Below are 16051 nucleotides of genomic sequence, written 5' to 3'. Positions count from 1 at the left end.
AGGTAAAGAAAAGGTAAAGGTAAGAAATATGATAGAATCATTTAGAATGAAGGGGAGATCAGAAGGATGTGAAGATGCAAGTTTAGGAGAAGGTTGGTGAGATGACAGAGGAGATATGGGGTGGGAAGAAGGTAATAAATATGATAGAGGAAATTAGGGATGGAGAGAAGTTTGTTTGAGGGAAGACAAGGTTAGTGAGAAGATAGAAGAGGTACAGAATAAGAAGGATAGGTTAATTTACTAAAACAATCTTACTTAACAAATTGAATCATCACTCTACAATGTATAATTCACCTAGCTTAGTAAATGTGTTAAAAAATCTTTGCAAACCAATCATGTGCAGGGCAATGTAAAAAAAACACGTTTTGTACTCTCACACGATTGGATGGCTGAAGACAGCAGAGCTTCACCTCATTCACTAAGCTAAGTGAATAATCATTTGCAATGTAATGATTCACTTTGCTAATCCCTTAGAACATCAACCCCTCTGTAAAGAAAAAGAGATAAATTACAGAATGGGAAGAACATGTGGAATGGAGAGAAGAAAAATGAGAAGACGAGAGGTACATGACAGACAGAAGAGTAAACAATTAACGCCTATTTATATTACATGGTAACCCTTCCCCACTCCACAAAACATGACGGATGATGGAGACCACAGCAAGGGACCAGTTAATAATCCTGCACAATGTGTTAGAGACCTCTGCTCCGGGAATGAAATAGACTTGTGGTTTGGGAAGAGGATGGGAATAAAAGAAGAGAAGATGAGATGGGGAGAGGTCTCCAAGGACAACAAAGACAACTTCTATGGGAAATAATATCATTTGCTGCAGAGAAAATGAGATGTTGGCCAAAATATTTGTGACAAGCGATTATAAAAGATAATGGGCTGTAAAATGGCAAAAATAGGCAATCATTATGTGGTGATAGCAGGAAACAATAAGATCTAAATTATTTAAAAGCAATGTCCAGCCACAAGTGTCTATGAAACATTCTGCAAAGTGAAGCTGGGACCCTGGGAATGCAAAGAAACAAAGGGACTGATTTATTAAAGTTCTCCAAGGCTGGAGAAGATACACTTTCATCAGTGAATCTGGGTGATCTTGGAAAACTTAAATGTATTTATTAAAAGTAATTTGATATTTACTAACAATTGTTTTGATTCCTAGACCAGATCTATTCCAGGTTTGCTGGATCACCCAGCCTCACTGATGAAAGTGTATCCTCTCTAGCCTAGGGGAGCTTTAATAAATCATGGCCAATTAATAATGGAGGGATTATGCCGAGTGTATAGCTGTAGTAGTTGCCACTGTTGCATCAGGAATCCCTTGCTTTGGGGGTCATTTGCCTCACTTGCCAGCCCTCCTTTGCAGATAGGACCTACAGTCCCTACCATCCCTATTCAACTGAGTAGGAGCAGTTGGCAACCATTTTGCAGTAGATTCCAGAATAGATCCTGAAAGACACTTTTGGCTGCACGGTTGCACTGCACAAGGGTATCTATGTACAAAGGCATTAGCATTTTGTTATGCACCTGGAAGCAGGTAACAGCACAGTTTTCCACTAAAGGGGGCCTTCACAAACAGTCCAAGACTTTTATTTCTGGATTTCCTGCCATAACTAATACAGCTTATCTAAGCCCAAGAACAAAGATGTATTACATTGCAGATACTAAGACGTAGTGACCTTTTTTGCTACCAGGACCACCTTTACTGTCCAAGGCTGACAACACTCATTGTACTGTGTCTATGGAGGGGTGGTGTTGTCATCCCAGAACAGGAAGTATGGTAGTACTACAGAACCCCACTCCCTCACAGGGAGGAATGTTTTGTAGTCCACAAACAAGAACTGATACAAGGCCAGAGCTAACATTGAAGACTTCTCAGGCTGTTACACTCACTTTCTCACATCATCAATGGCTATTTGTTTCTACTTATCAAACAAGTTCAACAAAATGATTTCAATGGCATATTTAAGAGACCAGAGGAGTTCATTGTCCGGGTTACATACACTTGAAACTCTTTGTCCTAGAATTATATGACGGCACCTCATTGTTTAATACAAAGACAGCAGATTTTCTACCATTGGCTGAATGCAGCAATATTTATGACTTTTATCCTGATTGGCCAGATGGACGTCGTGGTTTGCTAAATACTTTCTTTTCACAAAATGCAGTTACTAAGCTCAAAGGTAAAGGTATTAACTTTTCATATTTTTTTTTTTTTTAAATTTAACATGTAAGCTTTTCCTACGTACTAGGAAAGATGGGAGTAAAGGTTTAAAGTGGGCCTTTCACCAAAATTTTACCTTTACAGCACAGGGTAGATTACCCTTTTATATAAGGTAATAATTATCATTGTTTTTTACTTCTTTTTAAAAAAACAGGAAAGCCCCTCCCCTTCTGTACTTACTGTCATGGCAATAAAAACTGTATGAGATTGCAGCCTTCTGGGATACCCAAGTCACATATCCGAGGTGGTCCTGCAATCCCATTCAGGGGGCTTCGGGCTGCTCCTTCTTCACAATTCCAGGTCTCACGCATGCGTAGTTGGATTGGCATTCTTTTCCCCATTTTCAGCAGGCTACATCACCAGATTTTGTGCCTGCACAGTGTGAGATCAGGTGATGTAGCCAGAAGAAGGAAGACGGAGGAAGATGGCGGCACCCGGTGCTTCCTACGCACTGGGACTAAAGTGGATTCCAGAACAGCGCGGGACTGAATCAATGACAGCTCTGGAGGGAGCGAAGGCTCTGCAGAAGTAAAGGTAAGTGGGATTTTTTAATCTGAAGGTTAGTTCCCATGTGAATACTGGTTCTGGTACGATCTAAGGTAAGTTAAAGGTAATGCAAGGCATACTTACCAAAAAGCTGCAATAGAATAAATAATCTGTGGGCTAATACACTTACAATACCCCCATCTTCCATCGGTGGCACCTAGGTGAGGGTAACATCACCATCCCTCCTGTGAGATCCTTGAAGTAACGCCATTGTTGTGAATTTTCCATACAAGATTCCATCCCTTTGTATAGTGACCTAATGATCTGATGTTGTCCCCCATTTTTGATGAGGGAGAATAGGGGAGGGAGGAAAAAGGGAAGGAAGGAAGGTCAGTAGGTTTTGCTCGGGACAGAAGCATCAAAGCTTTCTAAGAATGGAGGAGATAGGCTATCATTGGAGAAGTTGGTGTGGAATAGATTTCTTAAAAATCATTTTCTCCAACCCAATACTCTTATGCCAGTGTTGGACAACCCGGAGTTTCAATACGGGCTAGCAGGGGGGGGGGGGGGTCAGACAGCTAAGAGATCAAGGCTTGACAAGGGCCCAACAGTTTATATTGGGGGGAAGATGGTGTACACAGAGGGAGCTACAATGCCCTTCACTGCTATATGAGTTGAATTTTTGGAGAACAGCACAACTGTCCCACATTCCCTGGAAGCGGGGCTTTCCACAGACAGATGACCAATGTGTAAAGGTGAGCTAAGCTCCAGGCACTGCCATAAAAGTTCCATCCACAGCGGCGCCCAGGAACTAGGTTATAAGATACTTACCCGCTGGTACATGACTCCAGAAAAATTACACGCTATATTCCCTCAAACTCAGAGCTTTGTTGGAGATGTGGTAAAGAGAAAGGTATGATGCTTCACATGGTCCTGCTGGTTGCTTAAGGGATTTTGGGTGGGGATAAGGAGAGTATGTCAGGAGATGTCGGTTCGACCCATCCCTGATGATCCGGGATTCATTCTACTCCAACTGGTTATCTGGCCACAGAAAGCCCATGCCAAATCTGGGGTTAAATACAAGGCTTGCATTCCGAGATTATGGAGACAGCAGATACCCCCCTGCTTAGGAATATGGTTGCCTAAAGTGAATGAAATTAAACAGATGGAAGACCTGACTTTGGGGAATATATAAGAGGGGCGAAAAGTTTCGGGACACTTGGGCTCCTTGGATAATGTTCCAGGAATCCCGGGACTACAAAAACATGTTGGGAAATTTGACTGTACCGGTGTCCAGAGGAATGCATAAGGGCAGGGCTCGGCAAACTTTTTGGACTACTAGGCCATTTCAGGAGCTCTAGAATGCACACTAGGCCAGAAGAAACTAGGTGTCCAAGGAAAGGTTTTTTCCAACCGTGACTGCAAGCGAGCAGCCTCAGTCTTCCGCAGTGTAGTCTCTGTACATGTGCGCGTACTTGGCATCGAAATGCCTCTTGAGATTCGACCACTTGAAAGTGCTGTTGGTGTCGTTGCACACTAAACACGGTTCTGTTGCTGCGTTGGACGAAGAATAATTCATCAGTCCATTCGGGGTTGAAGACACGACGTTCGAGGGCAACCTTTCGGAGACTGGTAGCTGCACATTGCTTCTGCTCTTTAGGCATTGTAATTGGGGTTACTGTGCCGGAATTTGCGATAATATGACAACTCAATTAGGCCGGATCCAACAATAAATAACTAGGAGGGCGTTAGGCCAGACTGGATTACAGGCTAGGCCGTATCTGGCCTAAAGGCTGGAGTTTGCCTACCTCTGCATTAGGGTATAAAATAGAACATACTGGGGCGGTGTCCGGAGGAATGCATTAGGGTACAAGACGAGCATACTGGGGCTAGTTAACGGGGGACAAATGAATAATCAAGGAATCAAGGAGCCGTCATAAAATTGGCAGGGCTCTCACAATGGAAAATGTAGAGTTTCTTCTATCTAATGGGAAAGTGGGAATGGGTGGGAATGGGAAATATCTAGTTCATATCTGAAAGAAATTGTATAGGAACAATGGTTTTTTGTACTTTGGCTTTAATTTTTGTTTGCATGACATGACATGTAAACTTCAAAAATTCCAGGTTCACTTGATCACCCAGGTTCTCCTGTGATAGTCTTTCTTCTCTAGTCTTGGAGAGCTGGGGCAGTTTAAAGGAAACCTGAGAACAATATGGAAGATGCCATCACTAGTGCCCTGAATGCCATTCACCCTGGCTGTCCTAATATTCTTTGTAACAGTTATACAGATCGGAAAAGTCAGAGAATTTAAAATAAATGTGTTTTGTGCCTGTGAAGTAAGTAACCAAACAAGAGAACCAGGTGCCACCATCTAAAGACGTGCCACCATTGTCAGCTGTGGTGTCCTTCTAATGCCAATCACCATAGACAGATGGCAACCCCAACATGTTTGCAGGCCCAACAAAGTAATATTAGGAGATTGCCAGGAAACACTGGTTGTTTCCTCACCTTTTTGAAGGAATAATTCTGCAGGTGCAGCTTATTTAGAAAATGGAGCTGGGTGTTTTATAGATGTAGGACAACATGAATGACCATCTTGGAGAAGGGTGCTCGGGGCTGACCCTCAGGATTCTCCCACAGAGTTCAGTCTTTAGAGAGGTTTTGTCTGCCAATGACTCTGTAAAAGTAAACCAGTAAGTGATTATATTAGCACTTCATGGCATAGCCCCTTGGGACTCCCAAAGACCCAGGTAGTCCCTATTGAAGAGACCGACATATTGTGCAGTAACACACCATACACATAGCAGTGTACTGATGTAGAATTCATTTTCAAGACCCCAACACACCAAGGGAATGCCCCTCTGAAGCACGCGTTGTGCTGTGGTGTGCTGAACAGGCAAAAAAAAGTAAAAAAGCAATGGCAACCAGTTTGAGCTGCCTTGCACACAATGTACGTCACTCAGTTCCCCCATAATAGTTTTATTTCTCCTGTCTTGGAGACCCTTTATAAATCAGACCCGTTGCACCTGACTTGCTTTACATTGCAGGGCTGAAAATAGCTGGCAAGCCAAGGAAGTCAAGGATGAATTGTTCAACAATGCCTGCAGCTATAGAGGTGACTGGGGGTTTGTATAAAGAGTTAACACTTGAATAGTCTTGTGCTCATTTATAGCCTCGGCTCATTCTATATGGATGGAGGTACGAAATATATCATGTTCATTGTCAGCTGTATGATAAGTTTCATAAGATTTATGGACTAATACCAGAAAAAAAAACTTTTTATCCTGATAGATATCCTGTGTCCTTTATTATTCCATTATTTTTGTATTATGACTGAAAAATCACTACAAATAAAGAATATTGCTGCTCAGGGGCGGTGTTAATAAAACGTATCCACCACCTTAAGCCACGCCCATGTGTTATAAACATATATCAGTAACACAGCACCACATACAGGAATCCATGGGGATTACATCCTGCTAATTCTTTCACTAAATGCTTTTTTATAAATCTCTCTCTACAGCAGCACTTTGTTTTACTTGTACATCAACAGGAAAATAAAAATGCAGATATGGAGCGGGCCAGTAATAATACTTAGGGCTCAGCACAGCAGAGAGGAAATATTACTACGCTATAAAGAAAAAACAACCTGAGGTTAGGCTGAGGGCAGCAAGAAGCAACCATGAGGGCCCTCTATTAAAATAATACCAAACCAAAGGCATGCCATCACTGCCATCACAAAATATGTACACCCAGAGACGCTGGTTTATAGACCGGATACATTCCTAATATAGAGACATTTATCCCACTGTACACCCAGAGCCGCCGGTTTATAGTAGAGTAACTATATATAGAGCCATACGAATGTGTGTCGGACAGATATGAATGATAAAATCTAAACATAATTATACACTATGTGGGCTGTCGGGAGAAGTGCTCCCTATTCTTTGTATTTGTTCTCAGTTGTATGGCTGGGATTCCAGTATAAACATGGAGCAATCTATCCGGCTGGCATTCACCTGTCTGCAGCTCATTAGTTAAGGACATCAATGTGTTTATGGGCTTCGGAGTCACCTGTACCATGCAGAATAAAAGCTAAAAAAAAAAACAACTTGAACATAAAAATACTGTAAGAAACCAACTGACTTTTTAAATCCCAAAGCTGACCACAGGGGCATAAAGGAGGGATTCTACTGACTCTACTAATCTTAATAAAATCTTAATGCTCCCCTAAAATAGTCTAAGGAAGTGTTTATCCACCTTTGTAACAGGGATGTGCTCGGGATGTCAGCGGTTTCTTTCCTGAATCGTTTCAATTATCATCTAGCCGTTCTACAGTTCATCTCTTCCCCTCAGTAGATGTTTTTCATGATTACTAACAACTTCCGAAAATATTTCCTTTACCAATGGTGTGATATGCAACCTTTGAATTGTCCTGATCTCGGCCCGGAGTCATGTGAGTCACCAATACAATTTCATCATATCTGAGTTATCTATACTGCCCGATATCTTTTCCTGAAGAAGCAGAGAGGTTCTGCGAAACGCGTCTTGTACAAATAGCTGTAAACATGACTTGTGTGGCGGTAGTACTTTGTTTGGTGGCCGCAGGAGTCAGTGGGAAGATCATCACCCTTATAGAAAGCCAAAAAGATCATTGGGGCTACTTAGTTTGACCTGAGGGGCACAAACTTCTCATTGGTCAACGAACCCCTAGCGCCCTCTGGAGGAACCTTGGTTGAGAAACTCTGGTCTGAAGCATCCAGAAAGCAGACTTCCCCCTATAATGCAAGGTTCTTCTGCTCCCTGATCCCTTCCTATATCCTCCACTATATGTAGGTGAAAAACATACCTGTATAGGGGAAAGGTTAGGATTATACCTTACACCCACCCTTTGAGCATGGCATCGCCTTTGTTGGCTCCTTTGGAACACCAAGCATAAAAAATCTCCTGAGAAGACCTTCCAGATCATTGTAACAGTTCTTCTGATGAGATTGGGTCTGCTCTGTGTTCCACATTAAGATTCTAACCTGAATGTCAGGGATGTCCTCCTCACCCAGGGGCCAATGGGCATATGATGAGGGTAAGGTAAGTGTAGTCTAATCTTTATCCTTTGCATATTTCACCTACATTTAGAAGGAGAATTGAAGAGGGGGCCTGACCAGCGAAAGCATTTCCATTTTATTGAAAGGTCTTTCACAAGTGAAAAGCTGGCCACATATTGTTAGATATTTACAAGTCCCTGATATTGATCCTTTACTATAAATCTGACCAAATATCACAACCTTGCACCCCTACATGCACTATAAAGCTGCCCTGACTCCCCCCCATCACTGCTGCATTGAAGTAGATCATTCTCCATAGTGTAGTGCACAATAACTAGTTTGTAACTTTGCTTTATAGTGAAGTTTAATGCAGTTTTGGGATGCCGTTGAAAATGAATAGTACCCCAGGTCAGTAACGTTGGTGCATGGTCTGGTATACTGAAGACATGTTCCGGAGCTCAGGCCTGGTAATTGGCGGCTCAATGAGCACGGCATTGTGGGAATAAATCTTGAAGGTCACAAGCTTCGCACAGTCCTCTGCCTGTTTACAGCACAGTCCTCTCCTTACTGACAGCACAGTCCTCTCCTTACTGACAGCACAGTCCTCCCCCTGCTGACAGCAACGTCCTCTCCTTACTGACAGCACAATCCTCTCCTTACTGACAGCACAGTCCTCTCTTACTGACAGCACAGCCCTCTCCCTGTTTACAGCACAGTCCTCTCCCTGCTGACAGCACAGTTCTCTCCTTACTGACAGCAACGTCCTCTCCTTACTGACAGCACAATCCTCTCCTTACTGACAGCACAGTCCTCTCTTACTGACAGCACAGCCCTGTCCCTGTTTACAGCACAGTCCTCTCCTTACTGACAGCACGGTCCTCTCCTTACTGACAGCACAGTCCTCTCCTTACTGACAGCACAGTCCTCTGCCTGTTTACAGCACAGTCCTCTCCTTACTGACAGCACAGTCCTCTTCCTGCTGACAGCACAGTCCTCTCCCTATTGACAGCACAGCCCTCTCCTTACTGACAGCACAGTCCTCTCCCTGCTGACAGCACAGTCCTCTCCTTACTGACAGCACAGTCCTCTCCTTACTGAGTCCTCTCCCTGCTGACAGCACAGTCCTCTCCTTACTGACAGCACAGTCCTCTCCTTACTGACAGCACAGTCCTCTCCCCGCTGACAGCACAGTCCTCTCCTTACTGACAGCACAGTCCTCTCCCTGCTGAAAGCACAGTCCATACCCTAATGTGATAAGCTCAGTTTTCCCTGGACAACACTGCAATGTATGTCAGAATTATATAAGTGTAAAAATATTAGTGTGAATATTCAAACATTTGTAGACCCCTGACTATCACCTATATATAGGCTAGCTGCATATCCCACTTAGGAACCATGGCTATTAATATGCAGCCCCCCTATACACACACAGACACTGCCACCATGGCCAATATTATGGTGTTGCTCCATACAACATCATCGACTCTTCTGGAAAGGATTCTACAAGATTTTGGATGCTGTCTGTGGGTATTTGCCCCCATTGGTGAGGTCACATACTGATGGTAGGGATTTGCCCCCATTGGTGAGGTCAAATACTGATGGTAGGGATTTGCCCCCATTGGTGAAGTCAAATACTGATGGTAGGAAATTGCCCCCATTGCTGAGGTCACGTACTGATAGTGAGGATTTGCCCCCATTGGTGAGGTCAAATACTGATGGTAGGGATTTGGCCCCATTGGTGAGGCCACGTACTGATAGTGAGGTTTTGCACCCATTGATGAAGTCAGGTAGTGTTGGTGGGGATTTGCCCTATTTGTGAGGTCAGGTACTGATGTTGAGATGGATGAGAAGACCTGGCGCAACATTCCAAGTCAAGGTGTTGAGGTCAGGGCTCTGTGCAGGACACTCGAGTTCCCCCGTACCAAACTGGTGACCCCATGTCTTTATGGAGTTGGCTTTGTGCCCTGGGGCAAGTCATGGGGGAACACAAAAGGGTCCTTACTAAACTGACCACAAGGCTGGAAGAGCACAATTGTCTACAATGTCCTTGTATGATGGAGGATTACCAAGACCCCTGAATGCCATTCTTTGGAAGTGGAGGCAGTTCACATATTTTTAGCCATATACTATTGTGTATGGTATACAGTGGTGAAGGGGCCAAAAACAGGAAATACATTTCTGCACAAAGCCCTGATAGCAGCATGCAAAACCTTCAACAGCAAGTTTTTCTTTGTCAATTCACAGATTTTTCTTTCTCTGTTTGACGGCTAGCCTACCTAAAAGTGCTATTGCAGCTATAAATAAAGCTTGCTAGACTTACTGGCTTCTTCCAAAGACACCAGGCGTACAGAACTGGGAACTCAGCACATAAATGGTGGGAGCCCTCATAGAAGGCCCAGCAGACGTACAAACCCTGGAATTCTGCACATGAATGGTGGGAGCCCCTCATAAAGCAGGTGTAAAGATCAAAGAACTCGGCACATGGGTGATGAAAGACCCTCATAGAAGGCCCAGCATGTGTACAGACCCATGAATGCGGCACATGGGTGATGGAAGACCCTCACAGAAGGCCCAGCATCTGTACAGACCCAGGAACTCAGCACCTAAATGATGAGAGCCCCTCATAGAGGACACAGCAGGTGTACAGACCCAGGAACTCAGCACATGGATGATGGGAGACCCTCATAGAAGGCCCAGCAGGTGTACAGACCCAGGAACTTGGCACATGGGTGATAGAAGACCCTCAAAAAATGCTCAGCAGCTGTACAGACCCTTGAACTCAGCACATGGGTCATGGAAGACCCTCATAGAAGGCCCAGCAGGTGTACAGTCCCATGAACCCAGCACATAGCAGGTGTACAGACCCTGGAACTCAGCACATAGATGATGGGAGACCCTCATAGAAAGCCCAGCAGGTGTACAGACCCAGGAACTCAGTGCATGGATTATAGGAGACCCTTATAGAGGACCCAGAGGATGTAGAGTCCCAGGAACTCAGCACATACATGGTGGAAGCCCCTCATAAAGGACAAAGCAGGTGTAAAGACCCAGGAACCCAGAACACGAGTAGTGATAAATCTCTCATGGTGGGCACAGCAGCGCTATAGACCCAGAAACAAAGTAGAGACATGGTGGGAATTCCTCAAAATTGGCATGGAAGGTGTCCAGACCCAGGAACATGGTGCAGGGTTGGCGGGAAACAGTCATAATGAACATAGAAGTTGTGCACAGGTATCACCAAGAGATACCCCCGCTGTAAGGTTGAACTTTTCAGCATCCACCAAAAATATTGGAAATCACTGTAATGCCCGAAAATGCCCAGCATAATGGGAATTGGGCCATCTACATAAAGCCTATGATGGGAGGCCTCACACATTGCAGAATTCTGTAAAATCTAGGACAATTGGTCAATTGTATTATAATCTTTAGTGGCCAGAGGATAAGAGTTGTGCATCGCTGTCCTCCCACGCTGCACTAATACGACTAATACTGTACACAGGATATTAATTATTAATGGACCATAATTCCTCCCATTACGCTATAGGCTACTGAACCATACCCCAGGCCCCAAGGAACATCTACGGGGCTGCTGATTCTACAAGTTACTGCTCTAGAGTCAGCCCTGCAGCAACGGCACCGTGTGCTCAAATCAGACCGCCGTATAGGGCTGAACACCGGCACTATGTTTGGTATACTATCTGCATGCTGATGTTGACCACACACCAACAGAACCTTATGGGATCACACACCAATGGAATGGTATGGGTCACACACCAACAGAACCTGAAGGATCACACACAGACCAAGGGCACCTGATGGATCACACACAGACCACTGGAACCTGGTGTGTTGGAGCTCATCCATTTATACAACAGCCACATCTGTATTGTGTTGTTAGGGCCACACTCTGTATTATTCCCACAGCACGCACGACGGAGGGTATCGGAAGCACTGGGGGGGGGGTTGGATGTGGGAGATAGGAAGCGACCGCCATATTTGAGATCCTAAAGTCTGCATGATATAATTTAATTAAAATGAATTCTATACGGGCTGCAGTAGCAGCATCCTTCTCTGTGTCATCCCCCCCCTTTTCCTCTGTCCGCCTGGTGCTTCCATACCAATCCTTCCTATCTCTCGCATCCTCCCTCCCTCCTCCTGGTCCATCGTTCCTCCATATCTCCTTATCCAATCTCTGTCGCTTTTTTTTTTTTACCACAACCATCGTTTCCATCTCAACCCCGGTGCAGGTTCAGCATCCCCAACCCTTTCCCCCACCCTACCCTTGCTTCTTCAGTGGCCTCTATCTCCCCAAATCTTTTCATCCCTTCTATCTATCTCCCCATCGCCTATCTCCCACCTCTATCTCCATCCTGTATCTCCCCCCATCCTCCTCCTTCTCATCTCTTTTCACCAAGTCTCCCCCCCTCATCTCTCACACTCAGCTGGTGCAGATGCAGAAATGTCCCTCTAGGGACTTAATGTATTTTTATTTTGCCTGCAGGTAGAGAAATGGCAAGGCAGGACCTACAAGATGGGGTTCGCTGGCCCCGAAATGTACGCTAAGCATATGGGTGATAAGGCTTACATGGAGGGAGGGGGGTATAATCTGGGGACATCAAATGCCCCCCCTCCCCTTCACCGTCACTGAAAGAATAATCACATGAATGAGACCTCAATGGTGACATTTCAGCTTAGCTGCCCCAATAAGCCCATCCAATGCAGAACCCCAAAGGGTTTCCATCTTGCAAACACCCCCCTCCCCACCATTTATTAAAGGACCGGGGTGACTGCACCGGCACCATCACACACGGTTAAACGGGTTAAAGCAATGAAGCACCGAGTACAGCCGTACGTCCCCATGACATGGATAGACCCCCCCAAAAATAAACCCAATGCCATATTGTGCACCTGCTTCCAGGAGGATTTTCCCGATCCTATCTGCTCATGAAGGCTTAATTGCTGCTTCCCCGGGAATGTAGGTCAGGAATGGACGGTGGGAATGAGGTGGTCAGGGAATGAAGGGAAGGGAGCAGGTTGGCGTCAGGATTGATGGGGGGTTGTTTGGAAGACGATGATGGATGAAGGGGTTCAGCTCACCTCGGTGTACACGGAGGAGGATGTAGGACGATCTCCGGATGGATGGGCAGGAATATTCCCCTGGAATAGATCCTCGGGATTGTGTGTATGTCGATCCGTGTCAGCTCATTTCCATGCAGGAATAGTGGTGTAATGGGAGCGAGCAGTCTCACAAGCCCCTGTTTCTTCTCCCTGCCAGAAGAAAAACCATTTTGTTGAGCAGGAGGAGGAGGAGGAGGAGGAGGGGGGGAGCAGTCAGAGAGGAAGAATGCAGATTGTCTATGGGGGGGGGGATGAGAAGGGAGCTTTGTCAGGGTTCAGGAGCAAGGGGGGGGGGGCAGAAGGGAAGTCCTAGGCTACTGCTGCCTATTGGGGGGTCACTAAGAAGGGGCAACTATAGTGGGAGGGGGTCATAGAGGGTGGGTGTCTTTTTTAATGAGGGGGGGGGTCAAAACGTAAAACATCCCTATTAGTAAGTGTGCCAATTCTGAAAGGTAAATGTAAGTATTGGGGGGTCTATAAATAATGGGGGGTAAGTAACTGGAGGATACCTCCAATATAAATACAGTGCATATTTTTATTTTCCATTTACCTCTTATATAGGTTTATCTGCAGATGGCACGTTGGGGTCCAAAAACTTATTTATCTGATATTTGGGGTGACGTCACGTGATTGAGGTGACCAATTAGAGTTGTGATGAGGTCAGATTCTGGGGTGGTTGTCACTGAGGTGACTTTGGGGTGTCACTTCTACTGATTGTATTTATGGTGGTTCTTTCCACAGCTGTGATTTGGGGGTGACATACTTGAGATTTTAGGGTGACCCCTTCTTCCAGTAATGTTTTGGGATGACCTACGAAGAGATTATGTTTTAGGGTTCAGTTCAATCTGGAGGTGGTTCATGCTGTGGATGTGATTTTGGGATGAGTTGTACGTCACATTTTTGGGGTATTCCACAGACTTCATATGATTTTTTTAGGGTGTCCTAGCATCAGATATTATTTTAGTGGTGCTGCCCCCCCCCGCCCCAATACGCGCCACAAAGCCAAAGGCATTGTGGGGGAACCCAAACAGTTGATGTTTTGAGGTGACCTACATGAAAATTTTTATTTTGGGGCGACCGACATTCCATTAATGGTATTTTAAAGTAATTAAAGATTTTGGGGTGGCTCACACTACAGATAATATTTTGGGGCGGCTCACACTATAGATAAGATTTTGGGGTAGCTCACAATACAGGAAATATTTGGGGGTGGCTTACACTTTGGGTGATATTTTGGGGTGGCTTACCCCACAGATAAGATTTTAGGACGGTCCACACTTCAGGTGATATTTTGGGGCGGCTCACACTACAGATAATTTTTTGGTATGGCTCACACTGAAGATAACATTTGGAGCAACTCCCATTACAGATGATAATTTGGGGTAACACACCACAGATAATATTATGGAACAGTTCCAATTTCGGGTGATATTTTGGGGCTGCTCACACTATAGATAATATATTGGGGTGGCTTACACTGAAGATAACATTTGGGGCAACTCCCACTACAGATAACAGTTTGGGGCGGCTCACACTACTGATAATATTTTGGAACAGTTCAAACTTCGGGTGATATTTTGGGGTGGCTCACACTACAGATAATATTTTGGGGTGGCTCACACTATAGATAAGATTTTGGGGCGGTTCACACTTCAGGTGATTTTATGGGGTGGCTCACACTACAATTACCATTTGGGGCGGCTCACACTACAGATAATATTTTGGGGTAACTCACACTACAATTTTTGGGGTAACACAAAACAAGAGACTTTTTTGCTTTGAATTGCAGATATTTGTAGGTGACCTCCGCAGCAGAGTATATTTTTTTAGGTCGCCAGCACATTGCATGACGCTGTGGCCAATATTTTCGGGTGATTTATGCTACAAGAAATATTTTGGGGTGATCCCTAACCCTCCATTTCCCTGATTTGTGAAGGAGGGGAATCACAGGGGTACGTAAATAATTCTTACTATGGAATCAAGCTCTAGAACCCTTCTAGATGACTTACTGCCCCAGTTCAGGGTATTTACTGCCCTTATTTTTTGGACCTGCCAGAAATCCTGTGAGCCGATAACTTCCTGTAATGTGTATGTTGTTCTCAGCCATACCAGACAACTACAGAACCCCATAACCTCTATGTTATAGAGAAGAGGAGAGGGTGGGGTGTTTGTAGTCTTCTCTAGGGTGACAACACTTCTCTGTAGATACCTCACGTTGTCACATTGGCACAGAAAACATGTTATTTGTAGGTTTACCATTGAAAATAAAAGAGAGAATATGCCAGAAAAAAGGATCACATTTTGGTTGTTTGCACCCTGATAGCACTGCACATAATGACAAGCTGTCCGTGCCATAGGTATCGGTGAAATATTACACCGTGCCATGAATATGGTGGTGGAGGCTCTTCTCTTACATTCACTTCAATATTGATTGTTACTATTGACTGTAAATTGTTCTGCAGCCTCAGAAGGAACCAATAACCCCTGGTCTCCGGGAGGATGGAGTCTTTATTATACCGGGAAGAGGAAGAAGCACCATCATCACTTATTGTGGAATATTCTATGTTGAGGTCATGGAGGGGTGACGGGATGACTCATGGAATATAAAGATTATATGCCGGTGATAATAGAGACCCCGAAAGATGTATACTGACCACAATGACCCCATAGGTGAGGGCCCTATAGAAGGGCCAGCACGGGGGACCCATTGCAGCTACTGCCATTGTTATGGGTGACCACCTATGGACTAGACGAACCATGGGCCAGCATGCTGGACAATACCTAACAACCCATTTCAGTGACTGGTTTCCTGGTTGGTTCAAGCTGTGCACCTGAGTCCTGAATATAGGGTATGGGGCCCCTACACTAATGCCATTAAAGGGGAACTCAAAATGTGAAGATTTGCTTTGTTATAGAGAACATCTAGAAAAGGGAAATAACCTAACAAATCTACCACTAGGTCTTCAATCCCACTTGATCTAAGGTGACTTCCTGTGCCTAGGCACTCCTGTTTTGTATCCTCATAGCTGTATATCGGGTGACTTCCTGTGCCTAGGCTCCCCTGTTCTGTACCCTTATAGCTGTATATCAGGTGACTTCCTGTGCCTAGGCACTCCTGTTCTGTACCTCCATAGCTGTATATCAGGTGACTTCCTGTGCCTAGGCACTCCTGT

General features: G+C 44.8%; 1 protein-coding gene across 2 annotated transcripts in view; it reads right to left on the bottom strand.

The window, feature by feature from the left end:
- NLGN2 (neuroligin 2) overlaps positions 1-13071 on the bottom strand; it is an 87659-nt gene extending 74588 nt beyond the window's left edge. For both annotated transcript variants that reach the window (XM_072399226.1, XM_072399228.1), the window contains exon 1: positions 12858-13071. The gene's annotated coding sequence lies outside the window, so the exon portion shown is untranslated. The remainder of the gene's footprint in view (positions 1-12857) is intronic.
- Positions 13072-16051: the final 2980 nt, after the last annotated feature.

This window comes from Pyxicephalus adspersus, chromosome 2 (genome assembly GCF_032062135.1).
Source record: "Pyxicephalus adspersus chromosome 2, UCB_Pads_2.0, whole genome shotgun sequence".
In the NCBI taxonomy this organism is placed as follows: Eukaryota; Metazoa; Chordata; class Amphibia; order Anura; family Pyxicephalidae; genus Pyxicephalus; species Pyxicephalus adspersus.
Note: the sequence above shows the minus strand (reverse complement) of the source record. Positions and strands in the feature narration are given on the sequence as shown.